Source organism: Lucilia cuprina, chromosome 6 (genome assembly GCF_022045245.1).
Source record: "Lucilia cuprina isolate Lc7/37 chromosome 6, ASM2204524v1, whole genome shotgun sequence".
NCBI lineage: Eukaryota > Metazoa > Arthropoda > Insecta > Diptera > Calliphoridae > Lucilia > Lucilia cuprina.
In genome coordinates, this window is record NC_060954.1 from 3,897,323 (window position 1) to 3,910,896 (window position 13,574).

At 26.8% G+C, this 13,574-nt stretch overlaps 1 protein-coding gene across 1 annotated transcript in view; it reads right to left on the reverse strand.

The window, feature by feature from the left end:
- The window catches only part of LOC111677146 (serine-rich adhesin for platelets), a 224,837-nt gene that overhangs the window by 197,886 nt on the left and 13,377 nt on the right, over window positions 1–13,574 (reverse strand). Inside the window, exon 2 of the mRNA XM_046954748.1 lies at window positions 997–1,106. The gene's annotated coding sequence lies outside the window, so the exon portion shown is untranslated. The remainder of the gene's footprint in view (window positions 1–996; window positions 1,107–13,574) is intronic.

Genomic DNA, 13,574 nt, shown 5'->3' on the forward strand with positions numbered 1-13,574 from the left:
AACTAGAACAGAACTAGAACAGAACTAGAACTGAACTAGAACAGAACTAGAACAGAACTAGAACAGAACTAGAACAGAACTAGAACTAGAACAGAACTAGAACAGAACAAGAACAGGACTAGAACAGAACTAGAACAGAACTAGAACATAACTAGAACAGAACTACATTTTAATTTATTTGTTTTGCTCTGTCTCTCACTCTCATACGTACGTATACTTAATATAATTTATATTTTAATTAAATATCATTCATACTCCTGGTTGGCTCTTCAATTAGTTTTTGCCAATATTTCTAATACTATTTCATTAAGCTAACAAATTTTATATTTTTTCCAATAATTGTTTATATATGACATCGCATATAGATAAAAATGAAACTGAGTTACATGACATCTGAACTATAGCAGCAATCAAGTTTTTAATTTGTTGGCAATTTTTGTACAACTTTTTATTTTATTTTAAATCTCTCGCTCTCTCTTTTTTGATATTGTAGAGTTCCGTTTATTGTTGCTACTTGTATCGTTATTTACGTCCGGTAAAGATAAAAAAATCTAGAATTTCGAATAACAGTTAAGCCTTAACAAATTGTTCACTAATTAAATGATAGACAGTTTTAATTAACAGAAAAAGAACAACGAAAAATACTAACAAATGAAACTATAGCAATTGATAATAGGCCTTGACTGCAAACTGACTTTAGGGAAAAATTGAAGAAAAATGTTTTGCAGTTAAGGCAAAGATAGACAGATAAGTATAAGAAATAAAATAAACATTATGTAGTGGTAAACTTATTTTTAATATAAAGCTAAATTAAATAATTAAATAAAATCAAAGAAAATTGAAATAAAAACTATTAAAAATAATTCAAACATAAATAAAGCCATTTGAAAAAGATGTAGTAATATTATTTCCAGCAATTCTACTTTTCTGGTCTTAAATTTGTTCAATGTTTGTAAATTTTCAAAGTAAGAAAAATATTTTTTTTGTTTAACATACCTGTCTACATGCGTCATGATGGATGTCTCCTTTTCAGGTCTTTCTCAGCACACAAATTATAGATTTGTATACGCTACACCAAGTAGTACAAGCACACTTTACATAGAATCCTGGAAAAAAAATATTTTTTTTCTTATATTATTACAAAGTTTACAACATCCAAAATATTTAGGCTCCTAATTTCTACTTTAAATATATTTTTTAAACTCCGCCTAAAAGTATGCAATATATTCTGTTTAAATCAACATTTTATTACCTATTATCTCACACCTTTTTCGTTGTAACCATACAACACCAACCAACTTTATGTGGCTACACAGCGAATACTAGACTTCTCATTATTTGCCTAACGAGGTTAGAGTCTTTAGGATGGCATCATTGGTCAAAGTCATCATCAACAACAGTCCTTGGTATGACTATGTAATTGACACATGAGTGTGTATTTTAACGTAAATTTGGCGTATATTTTTCTATAAATTTCCAAAAATTAAACCAAAAAAAACTCGCGTCTAAATGATGTAATTTTTTTCACTACTGAGACTTGAAATGTTTTCCAATTTTTTTCTTTTTTTTTTGGCATTATTAGCATTTGTTCAATTTAGCTGACTGGTTGTTGTTGTACACTTTTTTTATATATTTTCCAAAGGGAGAACTCTTATTTTTTGTTCCTAAATGGCCAAAGGATATGTACCAAACATAAATTGCATTAGCCATTCTTGTTGATTAAATAGATGGGGCACATAAAGTGTTGGTAATATTTTTCATCATTTATGTCTATAACAGAGCGAAAAATACAAAGGCTAAGGGTATAGTAGTTAACATAGTAGAGTTGACTGTACTAGACATTTGTTTGATCATTATTGAGAGTATGAAATGAGAAAAATTTATAAAATAGAAAAAAAAATACTTAATATAAGCAGAGGAACAAGAGAACAACAAATATGTCTTTGGAAAAGTATTTTCAATAAAAATACATTTTCAACAACTGGTTTGCAACAGAATAAACTCATATACTACACTTGTTTTACAATGTCTATTTTAACATAAAACCACATTTGCAACACTTATGGTTTAGTAGAAAAACACATAAAATTTTCAAAAGAAACCACTTCTCAACATAGAAACACATTTGAAAAACAAGTTTCTCAGCAATACCTTATGTGCAATACATCTCTAAATAGCAACACGTTTGTATTGCAGAATTTTCTATACTAATATTCTGATTTGCAACATTTGCAATGGCAAAAAATAATGTTTCTTCTTAAAAGACCTTTACAGCACTTATTTTTAAATAGCAACACATTTGCAATACATAATTTTCTATCGAAACTAATATTCTTGAAATTATTTTCTATATAAAGTTGTTTGCAAAGCATGTTCTCCCTTAGAAACATATGTATTTTCCTATCAAAACACATTTGCAACACTTAAGTTTCATAAAAAATGTATTTGCGAAGCATGTTTTTTATAAGAACTTATTTGCAATACAAACACATTTACAACACTTCCTTTTTTAACATAAACATATTTTCAAAGCATATTTTGGTTGAAAAACTTATTAGCAATACTGAAAACATATTTGCAACACTTAATATTATATAAAAACATATTTGCAACACTTACTTTTTGATAAAAACATATTTGCAACGCATGTTTTTCCATAGAAACGTATTTGAAACATATAATTTCAAGGATAAACATATTTGCAACACTTTACATTCTATGAAAACATATTTGCAACACTTTTTCTTCGATCGAAACATAATAGCAACACATGTTTTTTTTTCGGAGAAACTTATTTGAAAAAAAAAACACATTTGCAACACTCAATTGTCAACAGATACCTATTTGCAAAGTATCTTTTTCAATGGAAACACATTTGCAACACTTAATTTTCGATAGAAACATACTTACAGCACACGTTTTTCTATTAAAACATATTTGCAACACTTAATTTTTGTTAAAAACTTGTTTGCAACGCATATTTTTTCAGATAAACTTATTGGAAACATTTTATTTTGAATAGTAAAGCATTTTCAACACTTAATGGTCAACAGAAAACTATTTGCAACACATGTTTTTCTATGGAAACATGTTTGCAACACTTTATTTTCCATAGAAACATAATGGCAACACATGTTGTTTTCAGATAAACTTATTTAAAACACTTAATTTTAAAGAAAAACACATTTGCAACACTTATTTGTCAACAGAATCTTATTTGCAATGTATCTTTAACTATGGAAACACATTTGCAACACTTAATTTTCGGTATAAACATAATTGCAACACAAGTTTTCCTACATCAACACATTTGCATGACATCATTATCAACACATGTTTTCACATTATCAACTTATGTTTTCATATTAGAACACATTTGCAACATATTTTACTATAGAAGTGGTTTCAATAAAATTGATTTCTTAATAGAAAACCATTTGCAACATACTTTACTTTGTTGTGTTGCAAGTTTTATTTAAAAGAAAACGTTTATATTATGTAAAAAATAATCCTTTATATTATTCCTTTTGTATCCTTTGAAAAAAAAACTTAAACATAAACTTATTTATAAAGCTCTGAAGAAAAAAAACAAACATATATTCGTTAAACAACTAAAATACCAAATGACATTTTCTAAATGAATACAACCACACTTGACTCCACACTTTCATCATACAACAAGAAGGGAATTATAGTCGGGCGAGGCCAAACATATAATACCCTACACATGATTCCCTATAATTATAAAGTTCATGAGGATCATCAAGGCTAGAATGGAACTTGGCTTCGTCTACGGTACCATAGATGATCATGTGGCAAATTTCATTGAGTTATCTCGACCTGTAGTTTGATTTAAAGGTTTACAAGCCCTATTTGGTGGTCCAGTTGTATGGGGGCTAGGTGAAAATAATTTACTGATCTTATCCATTTTCAATATCCTTCGTCCATGGGACAATAGAAGATCATCTAACAACAAACAGACATACAGGCAGACTGTCTGACAGACAGAAACAGAAAGAAAGACAAACATACAGACAGGCGGATGGACGGACAGATTGACGGACAGACGGACAGACGGCCTGACATAGTTAACTCGACTTAGAAAACGATTCTGAGCCGACTGGTAGTTTAAAGTGGGTATAGGACCAATATTATTGTACGTTACAAACATCAGCACACACACCCAATATACCCTCCTCACTAAAGTGGTGTAGGGTATAAAAAATTCCTAAGCAAGTCCAGCAACAACAAATAAATCATCATCAATAACTTTAATTTAAACTAAAGTTTACTCCAACAAAACCCAACTCTTTAGCTCTCCTGTATTATTATTATGATTATATAAAATATAAATCAAATTACATAAGTTCTTAAAAGTAGAAGAATGAATAAAGGGAACATCATCACCATAGAATTCTAAATGAATTCAATTCAATTTCTGTTGTCGGTGTAATAATTTTGACATTTTCTATAAAATTAACGCTTGTTGTTAGAGAATTGTAAAAGTTTAAAGTATTTCAATAGTAATATGAACATGAAACAACATGTTTTGCATACATATACTCAATATACATATGTATGTGTATATAAAAACAGAAAAAAAGGATTTTAACTTTTAACTTACAATTGCAGAACAGATATGTGTATATGTGGATGTGTGTGTGTTTGTGTTTGTGTCAGCTTAAATATAAAGTTTCTTTTGAAATTTATAACTTCATTAAATAATTGCGCTAAAATGCATTTGTAGAAAATCACATATACGCATACATACATACTCCTCTTGTTTTATACAACTTTATAACATTGTTGTTCTGGTATTTGGTGGATTCCTTAATGTTATATATTCTTGTCCAATATTGTATATTGGTTGTTGTTCGTTTATGTATGTTGTATTTTCTTTTGCTGTTAGTAAAGTGTAAAGTTTTCTTCCTTTAACACATCAAATACCAGCCAAATGAACAGCAAAAGTTTTACACTCTTTTGCTATACATACACGTGCTTTCATATATTTTAACTTTTATAATTTACTTACACAGTTGTCAGTGTATAGGTGTGTTTGTAAGTAGGTATGTATATGTATGTTTGTGTATGTGTGGTTTTAAGATTTTACTTCGTTATTGAATTTTATAGTAATTTTGAAATGTACAATACAATAAATGTATTGAGAAAAGTTCAAAATTAACACATAAAATAATTGTAGAGTAGAAATTGTGTATGTAAGTTTCTTATGTAACATGTTACTGCAATAGATTTAACCCTTTTGAAGCGGAGGGGGTCAAAGTTGTATTCCCATAAAAATGACTGCAAATACTTTTTTTGTCGAAAAAAAAGTTTTCTTTTGACAAACTGGCAATGCAAATGATTTTCTTTAGTATTAGAGGTGTTGCAAATGTAAAACTCTTAAAGAATTGTGCCTTGCAAGTAATTTTCTGTCAAAAACTAAGCATTGCAAATGTTTACTATAGTAAACTAGGGCTTGTAAATACGTTTCTTTAGAAAATTAGGAAAATAGGAAACGTTTTCTATAGAATTTAAAGGAATTGAAAATACTTTAGAAAATTAAAAGTTGCAAATGTTTTTTAAAGTAGACTTGGCAAATACTATTCTGTTAAATACAAAGCATTATAAATAACACTTAAATGGAAAAAACATGCCTTGCAAACACTTTTTTCTTGGCAAACACTTTCTTTCGAAAAACTTCTATTAAAAGGTCTTGTTTATGTAACTTTGGGCGTTGTAAGTGTTTTTAGATAGAAAATTAAACATTGCAAATATTTTGTATAAAATACTAGGTATTGTAAGTTGAAAAACTTACACTTTTTTCTTGGCAAACACTTTCTTTCGAAAAACTTCTATTAAAAGGTCTTGTTTATATAACTTTGGGCATTGCAAGTGTTTTTTGAAAAAGAAAATTAAACATTGCAAATATTTTGTATAAAATACTAGGTATTGTAAGTTGAAAAAAATGCCAGGTTTAATTTTTTTTTTTTTTTTTTTTTTTGATAAATGATGGTCTATAGAAAATTAAACGTTTTAAATGTTTTCTGCTAAAAACTTGACGTTGCAAATGTATTTATATTCAATATTAGGTATTGTAAATAAGGTTGCAAATATGTTTCTATAGAATACTGTTTTGATATTAAATTTTATCATAATTAAGTATTGTAAATGTTTTAACTAGAAGATTAAATAATATGTTAATGCCTTTCAATAAAAAAAATTGCTATTGCAAATGTCTTTTATAGAATACTAGGTGTTGCAAATACTTTTCTATGCGAAATAATACATTGAAAATATATTTGTTATAGAATTAAAAACATTGCAAACTTTTTTTATTAAAAATAGTCTTGCAAACGTTGTTTTTTTTATAAAGAACGACGCAGTGCAAATACTTTTCTATAGAAATACTTGCAAATGCATTTCTGTAAACAATTTTGTCTTGTAAATACATTCTTCATACAACACTAAGAGTTGCAAACACTTTTCTATAGAAAAGAATAGAAATAGCAGTCTTGCAAATGCATTTCTGTAAACAATTATGTCTTGTAAATACATTCTTCATACAACACTAAGCGTTGCAAATACTTTTCTATAGAATATTCTGGAAAGCATGTCCTTTAGAAGATTAAGTGTTGCAAATACTTTTCCAGGGAGACAAAGGCCCTTATAAGGAAAAATAAGCATTGAAAATGCTTTTTTATAGAATAGAACATTGAAAATATATTTGTTATAGAATTAAAAACATTGCAAACTTTTTTCTATAAAAAATAGTCTTGCAAACGTTGTTTTTTATAAAGAACGACGCAGTGCAAATACTTTTCTATAGAAATACTTGCAAATGCATTTCTGTAAACAATTTTGTCTTGTAAATACATTCTTCATACAACACTAAGAGTTGCAAACACTTTTCTATAGAATAGAATAGAAATACCAGTCTTGCAAATGCATTTCTGTAAACAATTATGTCTTGTAAATACATTCTTCATACAACACTAAGCGTTGCAAATAGTTTTCTATAGAATATTGCGGAAAGCATGTCCTTTAGAAGATTAAGTGTTGCAAATACTTTTCCAGGGAGACAAAGGCCCTTATAAGGAAAAATAAGCATTGAAAATGCTTTTTTATAGAATATTGAGCCTTGCACATGTAAATGTTTATTTGTTTTTTCTAAAAAAATGCATTGCAAATAATTAAAACAAAAAATCATTCTTGTAAATGCCATCATGTAGAATATTACGTTTTGCAAATGTATTTATCATAGATCACTAAACAAATTTTATATCGGAAATGTTCTCTTTAGCAAATTAGGCATTGTAAATGCCTTTATATGGAAAATTAAGTGTGAAAATACTTTTCAATATAGTATTAGGCCTTGCAAATACTTTTCTTAAAAAATAAGTGTAATAAATTCTTGTTTTCTTAAGAAAATGTATTGCAAATTCTTTATTATGGGAAAAACCAGTCTTGCAAATGTCATCATGTAGCATATTGTGTCTTTTAAGTGCATTCTTCAAAGATCACTAATCAAATTATCAGGAAATAGGCATTGCAAATTAATTTATATGGAAATCTAAACGTTGCAAATGCTTTTCTATATAATATTAGGCCATGCAAATGTTAATCTAAATAATATTAGGTCTTGCAAATGCTTTTCTAAAGAATATTAGGCCTAGTAAATTGTTTCCTATATGATATTAAGTATAGCAAATGCTTTTCTTAAAAAGTAAGTATAGTAAACTTTTGTTTTCTCAAAAAATGCATTGCAAATTTTTTTTTTAAAGATAACCAATCTTGCAAATGCCACTAAGTAGAATATTATGTCTTGCAAATGTATTCATCATAGATCACTAAACAAATTTCATATCGGAAATTTATACAGAACATACAGTGTTGTAAATACTTTTCTATAGATTACTAGGTCTTGCAAATGTTATTCTATGGAATATTAGACCTTAAAAAAGCTTTTTATAGAATTATTCTTTAAAATGAATTGCTATCAATATTTCTCTATTATATCTAAAAAAATTAACTAATTCCTTTACACAAAAATGCCATCTACTTGTAACTTAATATTAAGTGTTTATTATAAAATTATGTTAACAAAACTTGTGTCTATACCATTTTTGCCATAAAAAGGTTGTATTTGCTCTTCACACACACACACACACATACATACACGCACTCTCTTCCATAACCCCATTTTAGATTCTTTATCGAAGCAACAAACTTAATTAGTGTTCAATCAACAATAAACTTTTAACTTGACCATAACTTTAAAGTAATTTTTTTTTTGCCAAAAACTGTTAGAAAAACAATAACAACAACAACAAAATATCTACAAAGATGTAGTAAAAGGCATAAGCAAAATGACTTGTAAAACATAAGTGTATGTTTCAAGTCAAGTTTTGGTTGTGAAGAAAAAAAGAAAGAAGAAAATATTTTCTTGTGGTCATATATGGTTTTCTTGTGAATACATATACACACTTATACATACATACACTTGCACTTTAATACATATATATATAGTTGATAGAGAGATAAATTTTAATATGATTTTATATTTAATAGATTTTGTTCACAATATGGGCATTTCCATGATAAATTTTAAATTAAAGGAAAAGTCTAAATAGTTAAAGATTTCTGTAGAGATTTCGTAAGAAAAGTTTCTTTTGAAAAAAATCATGTTCTCAACCATATTATGATATTTTTAAACAAGTAGTTTATATGTATAGTGTTTGTATATGGCGTTTGTGTATTTGAGTCTTGTCAAATTAGTAGTTATTAAAGTTTTACTTTTTCATGCTTTTAACAAAATATTGCATTTGAAATACAACACTTTACAATATCTAGCAATATATAACCATACCAACTAACAAACATTTGACCATTTTTAACACACACCCCAAACCCCCCCCCCCCCCTCCTCCACTCTTTAACATACTTGAACAATTTTTCTTTAAATATTTTCAGTTTCATTTTGGAAAAGAAAGCAAAGCTTTGCAGGATGTAAGAAAAAGTTGAAAATTTGTTTTTTTTTTTTCATCTAACAAATTATGAAGTTTTACTTTATTATAACATGATTTACAAATTGTTGTTTATGTATGTTATGTGTTTTTGTTGTTGTTGCTTTTTTCTTCTCTTTACGTACTAAAAAAAAACTTAAATAAAAATCGAAGAAATATATTGAATTTAATTGATATTTAGTTTGAAATTAAAATGCAAGACATAAAAAACAAACGTAGTTTCTAGCTGTGCAATTAAAAAGTTTTCCTTTAAAAAAAAAAAAGAGAAAGAGAGAGAGTGTGTGTATAAAAGAAAAGAAAATTTTTCATTAATATCAAATTTAAATTACTTAAGGGTTTCATATAGTTTTAATAAGAGTTTCTTAAAAACAACAATAAGAACTTAATAACAAAAGTTTTAGCAAAACTATAAATTAGACAAGAATAAGAAAAGAACAACAACAAAAGGACATGTGAACAACAACCATAACAGAATTGCTTACACGAGACCAACACAGCATTAGAAGAACTGGTATTGCAATTACTAAGCCTTGCAAATGCTTTACTATAAAAAAGTATTGTTATTACTTTACTTTAGAAAATTAAGTAAAGCAAATGCTTTCTTATAGAAAATTAAGCATCAAAATGAATTTTTATTCCAAAGCAGGCCTTGCAAATGTCTTTGTTAAAAAAAATTAGGTCTTGTAAATACTATTTAAAAGAAAATTTAAAGTTGCAAATACTTTTCCTTGCAAATGCTTTACTATAAAAGAACATGTATTGTGATTGGTTTATTATAGAAAATTAAGTACTGCAAATGCTTTCTTATAGAAAATTAAGCTTAAAAATGCATTTTTATATAAAAGCAGACCTTGCAAATGTCTTTGTTAAAAGAAATTAGGTCTTGCAAATACTATTTAAAAGAAAGTTTAAAGGTGTAAATACTTTTCCATAGAAAAAACATTGCAAATGCTTTTCTACAGAAAATTAACCATTGCAAATGCTTTTTTACAGAAAAATTGTCATTGCAAATGTTTTTCTATAGAAAACCAGGTATTGCAAATACTATTCTATAGAAAATGAAGTATAGTAAATATTTTTCAATGGAAAATTAGACATTGCAAATAATTCTCGGTAAAAGATTTGGCATTGCAAATGCTTTTTTATACAAATTTAAACCTTGCAAATACTATTCTCTACAAAATAAGACATAGCAAATGTCCTCCCATAGAAAATTAGCCATTGCAAACACCTTCCGATAAAAAATTAGGCATTGTAAAGACTATTCTAAAGAAAATTAGGCATTGCGACTAAGTTTTTGTACAAAATCAGGCATTGCAATTGCTTTTCTCAAAATAGCCCTGGTAAATGTTTACTACCGGAAATTATGTAGAAAATAAAGCATTGCAAATATTTATCTATATAATATTAGGTATTGTTTTTTGTTTTTGGTATAGCAAATACTATTCTATAGGAAATTAGGTATTGTAAATGCTTTTCTAGAAGTTATTAGATTTGGCAAATGCTTTTCTATAGACTATTAAGTATTGTAAATGGTTATCTAAAGAAATTGCTGTTGCAAATGCTTTATTAAAGAAAATAAGGTATTGCAAAGGCTTTTTCATAAACAAATATGTATTGCAAATAACTTTCTATAGGAAAACAAAAGTTGTTTACTATTTACTATAGATAAACTTGAGTTACAGGTTCTTTTATAAAAATAAGTCTTGCAAATATGCCTAAAGTGTTGCAAATGTTTATTTTGCAGCAAAAAACATTAGTTACAAATGTCTAAAAATAAAAACAATTTTTACAAATTATTTACTATAGAAAAAAAAACATGGGTTTTATGAAAATAAGTCTTGCAAATGCTTTTGTGTGTTTTTGTTTAGTAAAACTTGAGTTGCAAATTATTATTAAAAAGCTAGTGTTGCAAATAATATACCAAAGCAAAACATATGCTTTTTTTAACATTTTGTAGAGAAATGTTTGTTGCAAATCTAGTCTTTCTTAAGTAACATGTGTATTGTAAATGACTTCCTTTGGAAAATAATTGTTGCAAATAAGTTGACATATAAAAAAAACGTATTGTAAATGTTTTACTAAGGTAACACAAGTATAGCAAATTATTTACTATAGTAAAATATGTATTTTAAAAGCTTTTTAGAATAAATTTTTTTTAAAAGTTCATGTTAGTTCATAGAGAAACATAAGTTGTAAACGTTGCTTAAGAGAAGTATAAGTTTTTTTATATAGGAAAGTATATGTGGCAAATACTACACAAAATATGGGTTGCAAATGATTTTCATACATTAAAACATGTATTGCAAATTACTTAGTATGAAAACGTATGTTTAAGGAGAGACATGCATAAGTTGCAAACGTTTCTTATGAGAAATATTTGTGTTGCTAAGTTCTTTACATAGAAAAGTATGTGTTGCAAATATAACGCATGGCAAATCGTGTGATGCAAATGATATTGCACAGAAAATCAAGTCTTGCAAATTACTTACTTACATACATAAGTTGCAAAGCTTTCTTCAGAGAAGTACTTGTGTTGCAAAGTTCTTTGTATAGGAAAGTGTGTATTGCAAATACCACACATAGTAAAATGTATGTTGCAAATGATGTTGAACAGAAAAACAAGTATTGTTAAGCATTCTTATTGAAAAACCAATGTTGTTAATGTTTTTTGTGCTTTGAAAAGCATTTCTATATAGCAACATGTGTGGTAAACTATTTACCATAGTAAATTAGGTTTATATTGCAAATTTTTACTGTATTTCGTTTAAACAATACTTGTAGTAAATAATTATTAAAGAACAATAAGTGTTACTTATTTGTAATAATAATACTCCGCTAGTTTATATCCTTTTCTTATATATTTATCTGTTTGACTATTATCCTTTAATTTATCTATTAAATATTATATGACTGTATGACTGTATGACTGTATGTCTGTCTATCTGTCTACAATTTGTTTTTGTTACTTTTTATTCATTATTTTGTCTGGCATTAGTTCTTCTTCTGTATAACCTTTCCTATCAATTCCATTAAAAATTAACACTTTTTCTAAAAACACCAACTGGTCAATATAAAAATCGTACAAAAATTCGCGATTTTTTTTGTAATTTTTTTTATATTTTCTAAAATATTTGTTTAATGCTTTGTTATTACGTTAAGTTAAAAAAAAAAACCTGGCATACCATTTATTACCAACTTATTCCTGTTTTATTTATTATTATTTTTTTTCCCAAATTTTTTTCGCCAACTCACAACATAAATGCAAACTTTATTTTCGCGTCCCTTAAGCTAAACATAAACCAAAAAAATATATGTATATATCCACCAAAAAATATAAAGACTGATGCTTGAATTTATTACATTCTCACTTCCTTAACTTCTCACAAGCCAAACGTTTGGCCATTAAAAACACCCATAATAACAGACAGCCTCCAGTATGGCGTTACTCTTTATTTAAAAGGAACATTCCATAAACAAACAAGAAGCAGTGTCCTTCTCAAACTCCTACCTAATACTTTAGTCATTGATTTTGTAGCGAACAACAATAACAACAACAGCAAAAAAAGAAAAACTAACAAAAGTACACATACGCTGAATTTACGTTATAATGTTTTGTTACAAACTTCTCTATTCATATAAGGAAAAAATATCCTGCTGTTGGGTTTTTTGTAATATTATTTTTCTACTTATTTTGTTCACTTTTTTTTTTAATTCAATTTATTTTTGGATTTATTCACATTTATACACATGAGATTCATTTCCGCTGCTGTGTATTATTTTTTTTCCTACCATTTCTCTAGTTTAAGGTTTTAATTTTTTCTATACATTCTATTGCTTGATTATGTGTGTGTTTTTTTTATATATTTACGCCATTATGTACGCGAAAAATTTGCTAAATATAAATTGTAAGGAATCAATGGGTTTTTTTTATAAAAAATATTTTATTTTGACTAAAAGTTTAGGAAGTTACGTTATAAATTTAATGAAAATTGATGAAACAAAAGTTAGTCAAGCTAATTGTGGGTAATATATTAATGAGTCTATACAATATATGTATTTGTTGATGATATAGACACTGTTTGTTAGGAGGTGTGAAAAATTAGGTTTGTCACAAAAAAACCCAAAAAAAAGAAAAAATAATTTAAATCAAAAAGGGTTTTTGTGTAAATTTTACATATATCAATACAAGAGAATAGATTTCTTTATAATTGATTTTTGAAAAAATATTTAAAAAAAATACATTAGGAAAGTTAATTAGCAAATTGTATTTTTTAGCAAAATAATGTTAAGTTGTTTAAGTTAAACAGTTATACAAATTGTAAAAGAATAAGTTCAATAAAAAATGCATATTACAAGAAAGGACATACGGACAAAGTTATAGGAAAGTAAGGTTTTTCGATCAATCTATATATTTACCTATGTATCTATCTATATATCTACCTATCTATCTATCTATCTATCTATCTATCTATCTACCTATCTATCTTTCTATCTATCTATCTATCTATCTATCTATCTATCTATCTATCTATCTATCTATCTATCTAT